This window comes from Abramis brama, assembly GCF_963993115.1.
Source record: "Abramis brama genome assembly, chromosome: 1".
NCBI lineage: Eukaryota > Metazoa > Chordata > Actinopteri > Cypriniformes > Leuciscidae > Abramis > Abramis brama.
In genome coordinates, this window is record NC_139963.1 from 42,367,532 (window position 1) to 42,383,631 (window position 16,100).

Consider the following 16,100-nt stretch of genomic DNA (forward strand, 5'->3'; position numbering starts at 1 on the left):
TACCTCCCTTACTGTACGTTCAATAAACAAATAAGTTTAAGAAAAAATTACAGTAATTCACCTAAAGTATTTTTCCCTGTTCCAAATGTTGTAGTGCTTTCCTAGTGACCACACTGACTTACTACAGGTGGAATTTTGACAATACCTCCTTTACTGTACGTACAATAAACAAATAAGTTTAAGAAAAAATTACAGTAATTCACCTAAAGTATTTTTCCCTGTTCCAAAGGCTGTAGTGCTTTCCTAGTGACCACACTGACTTACTACAGGTGGAATTTTGACAATACCTCCCTTACTGTACGTACAATAAACAAATAAGTTTAAGAAAAAACTACAGTAATTCCCCTAAAGTATTTTTTCATGTTCCAAAGGCTGTAGTGCTTTCCTAGTGATCAGACTGACTTACTACAGGTGGAATTTTGACAATACCTCCTTTACTGTACGTACAATAAACAAATAAGTTTAAGAAAAAATTACAGTAATTCCCCTAAAGTATTTTTTCCTGTTCCAAAGGCTGTAGTGCTTTCCTAGTGACCACACTGACTTACTACAGGTGAAATTGTGACAATAGCTCCCTTACTGTACGTTCAGTAAACAAATATTAATTTTAAAAAAATTACAGTAATTCACCTATAGTATTTTTTATATATTCCAAAGGTTGTAGTACTTTCATAGTGATCAGACTGACTTACTACATGTTAAATACTGCCAATACCTACCTTACTGTAAGTATAGTACAAATATATTATTATTAAAAAGTTATTGTAATTTCTCCTTTTTTTCATGTTCCAATGGTTATAGTATGTTCCCAGTGATCACTCTACTCAATTAACTTTGATAAATTTATTAGGTAAAAGTATGTATTAGAACTGCTGTTCCTTGTACAACACAATTCTTTCATTGATTAAAAAAAGCAGATATTTTAGGTTAATCATATTTTCAACGTTATAAATAAGCAACACCCTTATTGTAATTATTCAAGTTAAGTTTTTGTTATGAAGTCCTGAAGAAGTGGATTCTGGAACACACTGCTGCTTAGGGGTGGGCGGTACACCGGTGTCATAGTCATCACCGGTGTGACATTGCGCCACGACATGGATTTTCTAATACCGTCAATACCGTAATAAATCAATTATGTTCCTTGAACGGCTGCATTTACATTAGGGCTGTAGTCAACCAAAGAAATGCTTAGTCGACCAAAGTCCTGTCCTGCACAACGATTAGTCGACTAAAAAAAATAAAAATAAAAATAAAAAAAAGACGCGATGTTTTGCATTTTGATTGAACATTTATTAAACAATTGTCAGAGCATTTATAAAACAACAACGAAAAAACGTTTTTGTTTTTGTTTTATTGACACCTGGGATCCCCCGCGAAACGGTTCTCATTCGCGCTTGAATAAGGCCGGCGACACACTGGCTGCTGGCGTGAGAGTCTCAGCTGCGTTGGGTGTCTGTTTTTATTTCGGCTCCCATGTTAAAAGGTTGGAGTTTGCACACTGCCTGCGTGAGACACGCGTCTCAGGCGCGGCTCGAGCCACGCGGAAAACGCGTGCATGCTAGAAATAGAACCGACGCCTGAGTGTTCCTGCAACAAGAGTGTTCTCTGGCTAGAGCGCAGAACAGCGGAGTTTGTATGAACCGAAGTGCATGCCTGAGCTTGTATTGCTGCTGTTGCTTTGACATTGTGGAAAATAGAATAAACAAAATGTATTAGACTTTTTACCCGTTATTATCAATCTAAATTAATCTCGTTTTTAATTTAGGCAAACTTAATTTCGTTTTTTCTTTATTTAAATTTCGTTTTTCTTTATTTAAATTTTGTTTTTTCTTTATTTAAATTTCGTTTTTCTTTATTTAAATTCCGTTTTTCTTTATTTAAATTTCATTTTTTCTGTATTTAAATTTCGTTTTTTTCTTTATTTAAATTTCGTTTTTCTTTATTTAAATTTCGTTTTTTCTTTATTTAAATTTAGTTTTTCTTTAGGCCTATTTAAATTTCGTTTTTCTTTATTTAAATTTCGTTTTTCTTTATTTAAATTTCATTTTTTCTGTATTTAAATTTCGTTTTTTTCTTTATTTAAATTTCGTTTTTCTTTATTTAAATTTCGTTTTTCTTTATTTAAATCTACCCTTTACTGTGTCAGTAATTTGTTAGTCAGAAAAATATTAGACTACCTTAAAAGTATTGCTTAATTAACAGACTGTGTGCGTTTTATATCACTAGTGCAGTGTCCGTTCTCGGAGAATATAGCCGCCCTGCTCGCGTGAGGTGCGCCGCTTCCCGCTCGCGCTGTTCTGTAGTTTACTATTAATTCTGAACGTGTCGCGTCTCGCGTGTCTGTCTATATTGCACCAAATGCGACACTGCACTCCCTTGTGAAGTCGATTGGATGAACGGTTCTCGAAATAATCAAAATGCAAACGGACAGACAGACACATAGAGATTACTACCTATATTCCTTACTGAGCACGAAGCAGCAGTGCAGCCAGCCACAGGTGCGGTTCCCGAGTGTTCTACGTGGTGCGCTAAACTGTGGCGCTGTTACAAAATAGCCTAAATTAAAGCATTTAAAGTTGTGGATAAAACATAGGCTAATTATATTTAGAATACAGTAATATATAACTGCTTATAAAGGAATAAATATCAAGGAGTAAATCAATGAAAATTTCTTTATTGGTGAAAAAAAAAAGTTATACCGTGATATTATACCGTCACCGTTCAAAAGATGAAAAATACCGTGATATTAATTTTAGGTCATATCGCCCACCCCTACTGCTGCTTCAAAGTATATCTAATGAGTGATTATAATCAAGGTATTAATCAATAATTTTCCTTCTAAATATCAAAAGAGTTGAATGACTTCTCTAGGCTTATGAGATTTTACTTTGTTATAGAAATTATCAGTGTGATTATCGAAAATGTTATTTCATGCATTCTTTAAATGTCTGTATTTGATATCTGAGGTGTAACTGAAGGGTCTGGCCCATGCCAGGAATGCAGTAACAGTGCTTGCTCATTTAGCCTGGCTTCCAGAGATGAAATATGGACTTCTTTAACAGGTGTCACTACATCCATCTGCTTTTCTAGGCTACCCTGATAGCAATGGTCTCAGGAGTCATTGAAACCTATAGTTGAGAGACCATTTCTTAGTTAAAGTCTTTACTTTACAGTTAGATTTAAAGTATCCTCTCCTTGAGAGAAATAACATGTTTTATTAATGTTTTGAGAAGACTCTCCTCCTCACCAAATCCAATCTTGAAGAAACTGTGTCTGTGTGTGTGTTAGTATTCTTGGTTACATGTTAAGGAACAAGTGGAAATATAGCTGCAAGCAGTGATATGGGGCCAAGCCCCTGAAGCAGCAGCAAGAGCAGGAATAGTAAATCAGCAGAAATTGAAGAAAAAAGAGCTGGTTTAGAAGTACAGGTGAAAATTAACTCAAAATGAACAGAAGTTCAGATGAGAATGAACATATAATGAACAAGACATACATTAATCCAAGAGGAAGAAAGATTAGTACAACATTGAATAATAAAGGAATCGACATGACACAACATTACACACAATTTTTTTAAATCATCCCACACAGGGCTCGAACCCATTATCTCTGGGTCAGATACCTGTCACTCATATCATTGCGCCACTGGGAAGTTGTGTTTTTGGCAAGATGAAGAAGGTCCAATAGTTGAAGAGAGAAGCAATTCAAAATAAAAAAATTTGTATAAATTCGCTGCATGTTGTATTTATCGAGTTCGTTCACATATAGACACCATGTCTGAAACAGAAGCAACTTTTCCACCACTTAAGGCCACAATACCTCTTGCGGTCAGGGAATGTGCCACACAGGATTCAAACCCACAACCGGAATGGTTCAGGGCTTGTGGCACGTGGTTTAGCAGCTTGCGCCACTCAGATGACGCTGTTTTACCAAGCTGCCGAGGAGAGGCTTAAGTGTAAGAATGAGCACACAAAGGCATGTTAACCAGATTAGTTAAGTTAGCAAGATAAGTTAGCTTAATGCTAATGTAGTTTATGGTTAGCCTGATAGCTGAAGAGCCACATTAGAAAGAATGGCATCAGGTTAGCATGCTAACCAATTACCATGCTAAGCTAACTACCATAAGGCAACAAATACAGGTCAAATTTGGAGAAAAGTATATCAGGAACGGTAGCAAAAATAAAAAATCTGTTCAGTCACTTCTGTGTGGCTCGGTCCAAAGATCATCTGAGCCAATTTTTGTAAAAATATAACAAAATTTGAATGAGGAGTAGCACAAAACATTTAACACTGTACTTTTCAAAATGGCCACTACTGTAATGGGCAGAGTCTTAATGTAAGATATTGATTGTGATCACCATAATGAGTGGAATCAGGTGTACAAAGTTGCTCTTCTATCAGCTTGAATCAGTCGGCCCATTCTCCTCTGACCTCTAGCATCAACAAGGCATTTTCGCCCACAGGACTGCCGCATACTGGATGTTTTTCCCTTTTCACTCCATTCTTTGTAAACCCTACACTGTAAAAAATAAAATCTTAAAAAAACGGTCAATGACTGTCAGCTACGGCTGCCAAACAAAAACCGTAAAAATAAAGTAAAATATCCTAATTTAAATGAAGTGCAAAAAAATTTTACAGAAATTTTCCTTAAATGTTTTACTGAAAAACACTGTTATTTTACAGCTATTTCCTGAATTATTACGATCAAACACTTTCACTGTAAAAAAATCCCATAAAAAAACAGTCAAATGACTGTCAGCAACGGCTGCCATACAAACACCGTAAAATTAATGTAAAATATCCTAATTTAAATAGGATGCAAAATACTTTTACAAAAATCTTCATTTAACAGAAACAGTTATTTCACATTTATTTTCTGAATTTTTTACTGAAAAACATGCAGTTAACTACATGCATGATTTGCTGTGATTATACGTCACTGTATCAGCAACTACACAGTTACTGTCTGTTAAATAAAGCAACATGCAGCATTTCATCAGAGTTTCTCTGCTCATCCTGGACTGAAGCTCAGGCTCTACTCTTCAATACAATGGTGACACACGAAACACACCATACAGAAACACTTTAAACCCCAACAGAACATTAAACACTAACAGATCTCTCAGGATCTCAGCATCTTCACTTATTACAATCCAGACTTTATTTCTTTCATACTAAAGTTCTTATTGTGAATTAACAGAGGTTTAGAAGTTGAAGCTTTATTGAAAATAATAAAGTTTGATGTCACCATGATGGAGATCAGTGTTTGCTTTAGTTGGGCTCTTGACCTTTTAGTTTTTAACTTGAGTTTTCTCTGACTGCTTTAACTGTGTGTCACTGATGCATATTTGTTATTGCAGAAATCCAAGAGAATCTTAGATCAGATGATATTAGTCACTTTTTAGTGATAAAAAGCTTGCTTCATTGATACAATCAGAAGTGTTATATCTGATTAAGTTGTTAAATATTAGTTAATTTTTGCATGTCAAAACTGCTATAGAAGATCCTGCAGTGCTGTGATACTCAGATTTTATGAAGTCATTATACAGAAAATGTTTTGACAGGATCATATAGACTCACTCAGACATCAAGAATCAGCGTATGAATCGCAACAATGGTGACAATGAAAAAAAAATCTGAACTACTATAAAGTCACAAAAAGGCTTTGTTGGTTATCACCATTGTTGAGATTCATATGTTGATTCTTGATGTCTCTATATTACAATAAAAAAAAAATGAACCAGCTTAAAACTTTTTCTGTATAATATATATATATTTTTTTAAATTTCAGATTGTTATATTTCGTCATGTGATAAATTATGACATTAATCATAGAATTTGTATAAAGCTAAATTCCATCTATATATTATGTAAGCTCAGCTAATATATTCAGAGGTTTGACTGTCAAATCAGTGAATCAGATCACAATATGATGACCAAGATCATCTGATATTTTCTCTTGCATTTATTGCTATAACAAATGTGTATCAAATACACAGTTAAGGCAGCCAGAGAAATATAAAAGTTAAAAATCAAGGGTCATGAGCCCAACTAAAGCAGACACTGATCTCAATCATGGTGACATCAAATTTATTTTAAAGTTTTTTACACTTTATTTAAATTAGAATATTTGACTTTAATTTTATGGTTTTTGTTTGGCAGCCGCAGCTGCCAGTCTTTTGACCCTTTTTTTATGATTTTTTTTACAATGAAGGTATATGATTATTCAGGAAATACCTGTAAAATAACAGTGTTTTTCAGTTTATTTAATTTTGGATGTTTTACAGTTTTTTGGGGAGCTGACAGTCATTTGACCATTTTATCATTTAACTGTTTTGTTACTGTTTAATTACAGATTATATTTGTAATTTTACATACATTTTTATGTAATTTAAGAAAACAGAAAAAATACTGTATGAAAAATACAATAAGTACAATTTTGAGAATTTTGAGCACAGTTTTGAGTACAATTTCAAATTAAAGAAAATGATCGTCAAAAAATCACAGTTATTTTCTGTAAAATTAGGATTTTTTTTTACAGTGTAGAAATGGTTGTGCGTGAAAATCCCATTAACTGAGCAGATTGTGAAATACTCAGACCGGCCCGTCTGGCACCAACAACCATGCCATGCTCAAAATTGCTTAAATCACCTTTCTTTCCCATTCTGACATTCAGTTTGGAGTTCAGGAGATTGTCTTGACCAGGACCACACCCCTAAATGCATTGAAGCAACTGCCATGTGATTGGTTGATTAGATAATTGCATTAATGAGAAATTGAACAGGTGTTCCAAATAATCCTTTAGGTGAGTGTAGATCAAAGGGTTCAAAAGCTATAATCCTTTTAATGTTGAATTTTTGAACTGGTGGTGGCGCTATAGAGTTGGTCCTAGACTGGAGACTCAAAAATTGGTCCAATTACTATTCATTACAATCACTACAAGTGTGGAAGGTCACGATGTGCCTAAATTCAGGGTCCGAATGTCAGCTGCATAATTGATGGAGATATGCTTCAGTCTATCTATGTGTAGAAAATGTGTGATTATTTATTAGCCAATCAGAATCATTCAACCTGAAGCAATGACAAAGCTTAGACCTTGGTGATGGGTATAATTGCTGTGATTTTTGTAAATGTAAGGGGAAGCGGCCTACTTTTGATCACTGGAGTAATCACTCCTTGTGATTCTTGAAGCTGACTTCTGCCTGATGAAACTACAAACTATCTTCAGTAAAATTTCCTTTAATTTATTATAATTCTGACTCTTGTCTTAAATTGACTGCACTTCTAACGCCTGGTCTTAATAAATCCTATCTGGTCCTTGGGTCTTTAACTGTAAGTCCCAAAATACAGATATATAATGGTAATCCATATTGCAACAAGGACAATAAAGCAGAAGTTTCAACAGATATTCTTTAATGATGTTCCACTGTTTAAGGTACACAGTGAGCACAACCATTGGGCATCTTTTTCAGGTAGCTTGTCTGGTGATAGTCCAATGCAGCATTTGGTACCATCTTTGGCACTGTTCACATTGGTAAACATGACAAGGATTAATTATGTAACAAACCACTAACAGTTATAGTTATGTGTGTTAACCAATTACATAATGCAATGAATAAATATTAAATAACATGTTCAATTGCTTAAATATTTTTGTTTACCCAAAGTAGTCCTGACTGAAAACATTTGAAAAAATTGTATTCAAACACACACATTTGTTTTACTTAAACTTTTACGTCACTTCACTAAAAGAAAATATAGTAAAGTAAAAAGTACTTGACAAAACAATCAGTTAAAGGGTTTATGATAATATAAGAACAACTTAAACCAAGAGAGGATCAACAACAGCAAAATTTTGAAGAGGTGATATTGAAATATTACTCTAACCACGAGGAATTAATTACAACTTTTATGTATAATCCCAGTGGAACAATTAGAAAGATAATAGAAACAATAAAGATAATAGAAACAATAAAGATAATAAAACAGTGCACTGTACAGTATCTTGAATGCCTCCATGATCTTGCTGTTCATTATCTGTCAGATTTGCTGCACCAATGTGTACAGGTTCAGTCACTACTGTTAATAATAATGTAGCCCCTATTAATGTACTACAACCTTAAACAAACAAGTGAATTACAGTTATTATATATATTATTATATAAAACAGTATTATTAGATATTGTCAAAATTTCACCTGTAGTAAGTCAGTGTGGTCACTAGGAAAGCACTACAATCTTTGGAATATATATAAAAAAAACACTATAGGTGAATTACAGTTTATTACATAAACATATGTAATAAACACATGTAATAATGTTAAAAATATTTGATAATTGTACAGTAAAGGAGGTATTGTCAAAATTTCACCTGTAGTAAGTCAGTGTGGTCACTAGGAAAACACTACAGCCTTTGGAACATGAAAAGAATACTTAAGGGGAATTACAGTAATTTTTTCATAAACATAATTGACAATAGTACGTACAGTAAGGGAGATATTGTCAAAATTTCACCTGTAGTACTTCAGTCAGGTCACTAGGAAAGCACTACAGCCTTTGGAACATGAAAAAAATACTTTAGGTGAATTACAGTAATTTTTTCATAAACATAATTGACAATAGTACGTACAGTAAGGGAGATATTGTCAAAATTTCACCTGGAGTACTTCAGTCAGGTCACTAGGAAAGCACTACACCCTTTGAAACATGAAAAGAATACTTTAGGGGAATTACAGTAATTTTTTCATAAACATAATTGACAATAGCACGTACAGTAAGGGAGATATTGTCAAAATTTCACCTGTAGTAAGTCAGTGTGGTCACTAGGAAAGCACTACAGCCTTTGGAACATGAAAAAAATACTTTAGGTGAATTACAGTAATTTTTTCATAAACATAATTGACAATAGTACATACAGTATGCGAGTTATTGTGGAAATTTCAGCTGTAGTAAGTCAGTCAGGTCACTAGGAAAGTACTACACCCTTTGGAACGTGGAAAAATAGTTACGGTCATTTACAGTTAATTTTTCATAAACATATTTGACAATGGCACGTACAGTATGCGAGTTATTGTGAAAATTTCACCTGTAGTACTTCGGTCAGGTCACTAGGAAAGTACTACACCCTTTGAAACATGAAAAGAATACTTGAGGGGAATTACAGTAATTTTTTCATAAACATAATTGACAATAGTACGTACAGTAAGGGAGATATTGTCAAAATTTCACCTGTAGTACTTCAGTCAGGTCACTAGGAAAGCACTACACCCTTTGAAACATGAAAAGAATACTTTAGGGGAATTACAGTAATTTTTTCATAAACATAATTGACAATAGTACGTACAGTAAGGGAGATATTGTCAAAATTTCACCTGGAGTACTTCAGTCAGGTCACTAGGAAAGCACTACACCCTTTGAAACATGAAAAAAATACTTTAGGGGAATTACAGTAATTTTTTCATAAACATAATTGACAATAGTACGTACAGTAAGGGAGATATTGTCAAAATTTCACCTGGAGTACTTCAGTCAGGTCACTAGGAAAGCACTACACCCTTTGAAACATGAAAAAAATACTTTAGGGGAATTACAGTAATTTTTTCATAAACATAATTGACAATAGTACGTACAGTAAGGGAGATATTGTCAAAATTTCACCTGTAGTACTTCAGTCAGGTCACTAGGAAAGCACTACACCCTTTGAAACATGAAAAGAATACTTTAGGGGAATTACAGTAATTTTTTCATAAACATAATTGACAATAGTACGTACAGTAAGGGAGATATTGTCAAAATTTCACCTGGAGTACTTCAGTCAGGTCACTAGGAAAGCACTACACCCTTTGAAACATGAAAAAAATACTTTAGGGGAATTACAGTAATTTTTTCATAAACATAATTGACAATAGTACGTACAGTAAGGGAGATATTGTCAAAATTTCACCTGGAGTACTTCAGTCAGGTCACTAGGAAAGCACTACACCCTTTGAAACATGAAAAAAATACTTTAGGGGAATTACAGTAATTTTTTCATAAACATAATTGACAATAGTACGTACAGTAAGGGAGATATTGTCAAAATTTCACCTGGAGTACTTCAGTCAGGTCACTAGGAAAGCACTACACCCTTTGAAACATGAAAAGAATACTTTAGGGGAATTACAGTAATTTTTTCATAAACATAATTGACAATAGTACGTACAGTAAGGGAGATATTGTCAAAATTTCACCTGGAGTACTTCAGTCAGGTCACTAGGAAAGCACTACACCCTTTGAAACATGAAAAAAATACTTTAGGGGAATTACAGTAATTTTTTCATAAACATAATTGACAATAGTACGTACAGTAAGGGAGATATTGTCAAAATTTCACCTGGAGTAAGTCAGTGTGGTCACTAGGAAAGCACTACAGCCTTTGGAACATGAAAAAAATACTTTAGGTGAATTACAGTAATTTTTTTATAAACATAATTGACAATAGTACATACAGTATGCGAGTTATTGTGGAAATTTCAGCTGTAGTAAGTCAGTCAGGTCACTAGGAAAGTACTACACCCTTTGGAACGTGGAAAAATAGTTACGGTCATTTACAGTTAATTTTTCATAAACATATTTGACAATGGCACGTACAGTATGCGAGTTATTGTGAAAATTTCACCTGTAGTACTTCGGTCAGGTCACTAGGAAAGTACTACACCCTTTGAAACATGAAAAGAATACTTTAGGGGAATTACAGTAATTTTTTCATAAACATAATTGACAATAGTACGTACAGTAAGGGAGATATTGTCAAAATTTCACCTGTAGTAAGTCAGTAAGGTCACTAGGATAGTACTACACCCTTTGGAACGCGGAAAAATAGTTACGGTCATTTACAGTTAATTTTTCATAAACATATTTGACAATGGCATGTACAGTATGCGAGTTATTGTGAAAATTTCACCTGTAGTACTTCGGTCAGGTCACTAGGAAAGTACTACACCCTTTGAAACATGAAAAGAATACTTTAGGGGAATTACAGTAATTTTTTCATAAACATAATTGACAATAGTACGTACAGTAAGGGAGATATTGTCAAAATTTCACCTGTAGTAAGTCAGTAAGGTCACTAGGATAGTACTACACCCTTTGGAACGCGGAAAAATAGTTACGGTCATTTACAGTTAATTTTTCATAAACATATTTGACAATGGCACGTACAGTATGCGAGTTATTGTGGAAATTTCACCTGTAGTACTTCAGTCAGGTCACTAGGAAAGCACTACACCCTTTGGAACACGAAAAAATACTTTAGGTGAATTACAGTAATTTTTTCATAAACATAATTGACAATAGTACGTACAGTAAGGGAGATATTGTCAAAATTTCACCTGTAGTACTTCAGTCAGGTCACTAGGAAAGTACTACACCCTTTGAAACATGAAAAGAATACTTTAGGGGAATTACAGTAATTTTTTCATAAACATAATTGACAATAGTACGTACAGTAAGGGAGATATTGTCAAAATTTCACCCGGAGTAAGTCACACTGGTCATTAGGAAAGCACTACACCCTTTGGAACACGAAAAAATACTTTAGGTGAATTACAGTAATTTTTTCATAAACATAATTGACAATAGTACGTACAGTATGCGAGTTATTGTGGAAATTTCACCTGTAGTAAGTCAGTCAGGTCACTAGGAAAGTACTACACCCTTTGGAACGCGGAAAAATAGTTACGGTTATTTACAGTTAATTTTTCATAAACATATTTGACAATGGCACGTACAGTATGCGAGTTATTGTGGAAATTTCACCTGTAGTACTTCAGTCAGGTCACGAGGAAAGTACTACACCCTTTGAAACATGAAAAAAATACTTTAGGGGAATTACAGTAATTTTTAAATAAACATTTGATAATTGTACGTACAGTATGGGAGTTACTGTCAAAATTTCACCTGTAGTAAGTCAGTCAGGTCACTAGGAAAGTACTACACCCTTTGGAACACAGAAAAATAGTTACGGTCAATTACAGTAAATTTTTCATAAAACTATTTGATAATAGTATATACAGTAAGGGAGTTATTGTCAAAATTTCACCTGGAGTACTTCAGTCAGGTCACTAGGAAAGCACTACACCCTTTGGAACATGAAAAGAATACTTTAGGGGAATTACAGTAATTTTTTCATAAACATAATTGACAATAGTACGTACAGTAAGGAAGATATTGTCAAAATTTCACCTAGAGTAAGTCACACTGGTCATTAGGAAAGCACTACGCCCTTTGGAACACGAAAAAATACTTTAGGTGAATTACAGTAATTTTTTCATAAACATAATTGACAATAGTACGTACAGTATGCGAGTTATTGTGGAAATTTCACCTGTAGTAAGTCAGTCAGGTCACTAGGAAAGTACTACACCCTTTGGAACGCGGAAAAATAGTTACGGTCATTTACAGTTAATTTTTCATAAACATATTTGACAATGGCACGTACAGTATGCGAGTTATTGTGGAAATTTCACCTGTAGTACTTCAGTCAGGTCACTAGGAAAGTACCACACCCTTTGAAACATGAAAAGAATACTTTAGGGGAATTACAGTAATTTTTTCATAAACATAATTGACAATAGTATGTACAGTAAGGGAGATATTGTCAAAATTTCACCTGGAGTACTTCAGTCAGGTCACTAGGAAAGCACTACACCCTTCGGAACACGAAAAGAATACTTTAGGTGAATTACAGTAATTTTTTCATAAACATAATTGACAATAGTACGTACAGTAAGGGAGATATTGTCAAAATTTCACCTGTAGTACTTCAGTCAGGTCACTAGGAAAGTACTACACCCTTTGAAACATGAAAAGAATACTTCAGGGGAATTACAGTAATTTTTTGAATCAACATTTGATAATTGTTCGTACAGTATGCGAGTTATGGTGGAAATTTAACCTGGAGCAAGTCAGCCCGGTCATTAGGAAAGCACTACACTCTTTGGATAATAAAAAAAATCCCTTTGGTGAATTAATGTAGTTTCATTCTAAAATATTTGTGTACTGTATGTACAGTCAGGCAGGTATTGGCAAAATCTCACATGTAGTAAGTCAATAGCTGTGTCTGAAACCGCTCACTCGTTCACTCATTCACTAATCCCTACATAGTGAATGGCAGTTGAGTGCACTACATCAGCAAAGACTGAACGAAAATGAGTGAGCGAATTCGGACGCTGACATAATTATCACGCGCCAGAGAGCTCGTACAATTTCGTCATAAACATTGCCTACCCATCTTTAATATTTTCTTTTTTGGCTGTATGAATTGTATGTATGTATTTTTCACGTTTATTGCGTTATTTGATAATAAAAAAAAGATAATAAAAACATTTGCTTGTCATATTTATTTACTTTTTACATTTATATGTGAAAATAAAAGAGAACAAAACACTACACAACACATTTGTTTATTCAAATATAGATATAACGGTAAATAAATAAATAAAACTGTCAAAAAATTTTGTTATTTAAACATTACTTTCCCGGGGTTTCCAGTCAGTGTCCTTCAGCTTACTCCTGAGGTAAACCAGGCATAAAATGTACTCCATCCTGTTCGTTTTCATTCTAACGAAACTTCTTTTCCTGAGGAGAAGAAAACGGCTTTTTTCCGGAAGAGCAACAGCTCAAAGGCGTGCTTTGTTAGCTCGAAGATGCCACCTATTGGTAAGAAGATGTTATTATGTATTATACAGGACACATTCAGCAATTAACTAAGTAACTGAAGATGAGGTTATTCTTCCTTCTCCTCTAAGAAACAAACATTTATCCATTTTTTATTTTTATTTAGTTTCCAGTGTTACTTATGATAATTGGCAGAACACATTTTTGTTTAATTTACAGCTGGATGTAGCTATTTTTCAATATATAACATCTTAATTATATAAACATATGCTTATTCTTATATGATCATATCACATCATATCAACATCTTTAATTTTATATAACACTTTTTAATGTTAACTTTTTTATTAAACGCATCCTATTACATTGACATAAAGATCATTATTGACCATTTTAGTACATTTACTCTTTCAGTCTGGCACTCGAGCTCCATACTCCCTGCTGAACCAATCAGTGCCTGTCCTCAGGTTGTACCTGGATGGGAGAAGTGACCTGAGGCCAGACTTTCGACTTAACAGGCAAACACTGACCTACCTCATTTATACACTCCGTGAGGATCGTGATCATGGTTGGGCTCAGGATATAGAAATTCTGGTCTTCATATTCTGGCTTGCAAGTGCAACTTCTTATCGGGTTTGTCACAGGGTAAGCCTGTGACTATGCACGGACTGAACACGCGCACACACACACGCACATTTCATACATACATCGGCGTCATGTTAACACGGTCTGTTTGCCGGTGTCGTGCCGAAAAGTGATGGTCCGCCGAAAATTGATTGCGCCCAGTCTCTTTACGTCTACAGCTGGATCAAACAGACATAACGTGCAAATAACCATCAGTTTATGTCCGTGGTAATAGCAAAGGTATGTCTGTGTGATACTTTAACGTTTCTTTTAACATAATAATAACAATTGTGGCCAAATAAGTGTGTGCAGTTTATAGCTTAATCAGGTATGACATTTACATGATTATAGGAAATAATAGAAGCCTGTTGTTGCCGATGGAATACGTGTTTGTATTTGGAAAACGGACTGTATCCTATAACATGACTTACTGCGGAGCTATATATAAAATAAAGACATGATCTCTTTTGCAATTATCCTTATGACTCTGCATTATTTTACCTGTTGTGTACCAACCAATCCAGCCGTTTTTACCTGTTAAAATACCTTTAAATGTCGAAAACAACCCATAAAATGCAGTATTCTACTTACAACAAAATGATTGAAGCCTCTACTTATTGCAAAAAATAATGCAATCAATTTTCGGCAGACCATCACTTTTCGGCACGACACCGGCACTGACAATCATGTATACACGGACTTGTGTAAAATTTGATGTTATTGTATGTTTAAAGGTGTGTTGTGGTGTATTATGTCCTGTATGTTAGTATTACCTGGTTTACGTGAATTATATGGGGAATCAGTGGCTGTAACATCAGTGTATATAACATAATAGGATTGTTGTCTGATGTACAGAAATAAAACACCTCACCATTATTATTTGGTTTATATGATTTATTAAGTACAGTGTTAAGAGTCATACAAATATACTTACCACATTTGACGAGTCATTTGCCAAACCTGTTCAGTTAAAAATCCGGTTTATTTATACTTGGTGTTCGCGCCATCTTGGTAGCGCGTCCGTGTGTGTGACGTCACCGGGGGTTCCATCCGTCATAGCTGTACAAAAGAAATGTTTTATGCGTTATTTGTTTTATTTATTTGTGTGTACATAATGTGTGTGTTATGTGTGTATCTGCAGATATGAGTTGTTGTATGTATTATTGTTATTATTATATGTATATGTGATTTATGTGAAACATAATTACCTTTTCAAATGGTATGTCCCGGACCATGGGAGGAGTTAGGCCTATAAAAAGGCTCCAGAAATTTAGTATGGGTTGGGGAAGTGCTGTTTGTGTCGTGCGGCTGCACGTACAGGTCAGAGTTTGTCTTGTTAATATAATTTATTTTGATTATGTGTCTGGTGCAGTTTGTATTTAAGTTTTTTTTTGTTTTTGTGTTTTGTTTCCCAAATATTGAGTGACTCGTCGTGTGGCAAATAAAATGTATCCTTGAACCTGACCAACGGCTTCCTCTGTCACTTTGGGCCTCCATCCGCTGCTATCTTAACAGTTGGTGTCAGAAGTGAAGGAAACAAATAGCGGTAAAAGTGACAGTGAATCAAAATGCCACCGAAGACCAGGGGTCAGGTGACTACAGATGTGGAAACGGAAGAAGATCAAGGTGCAGTGGGTGGTGTTCCAGAGGAAAGTTTCCAACCTGCTGAGGTTCCAACCACCACAGGTGATGCAGCTGTGACAGCCCTGGCAGGGATGTTTCAAGCCTTCCTGCAGTACCAGAAGGAGAGGGACGAGAGGCAAGAGAGGGAGTCAGCTCGACGGGAGCAGCAATATAAGGTCCTTAATCATCAGGTCACGC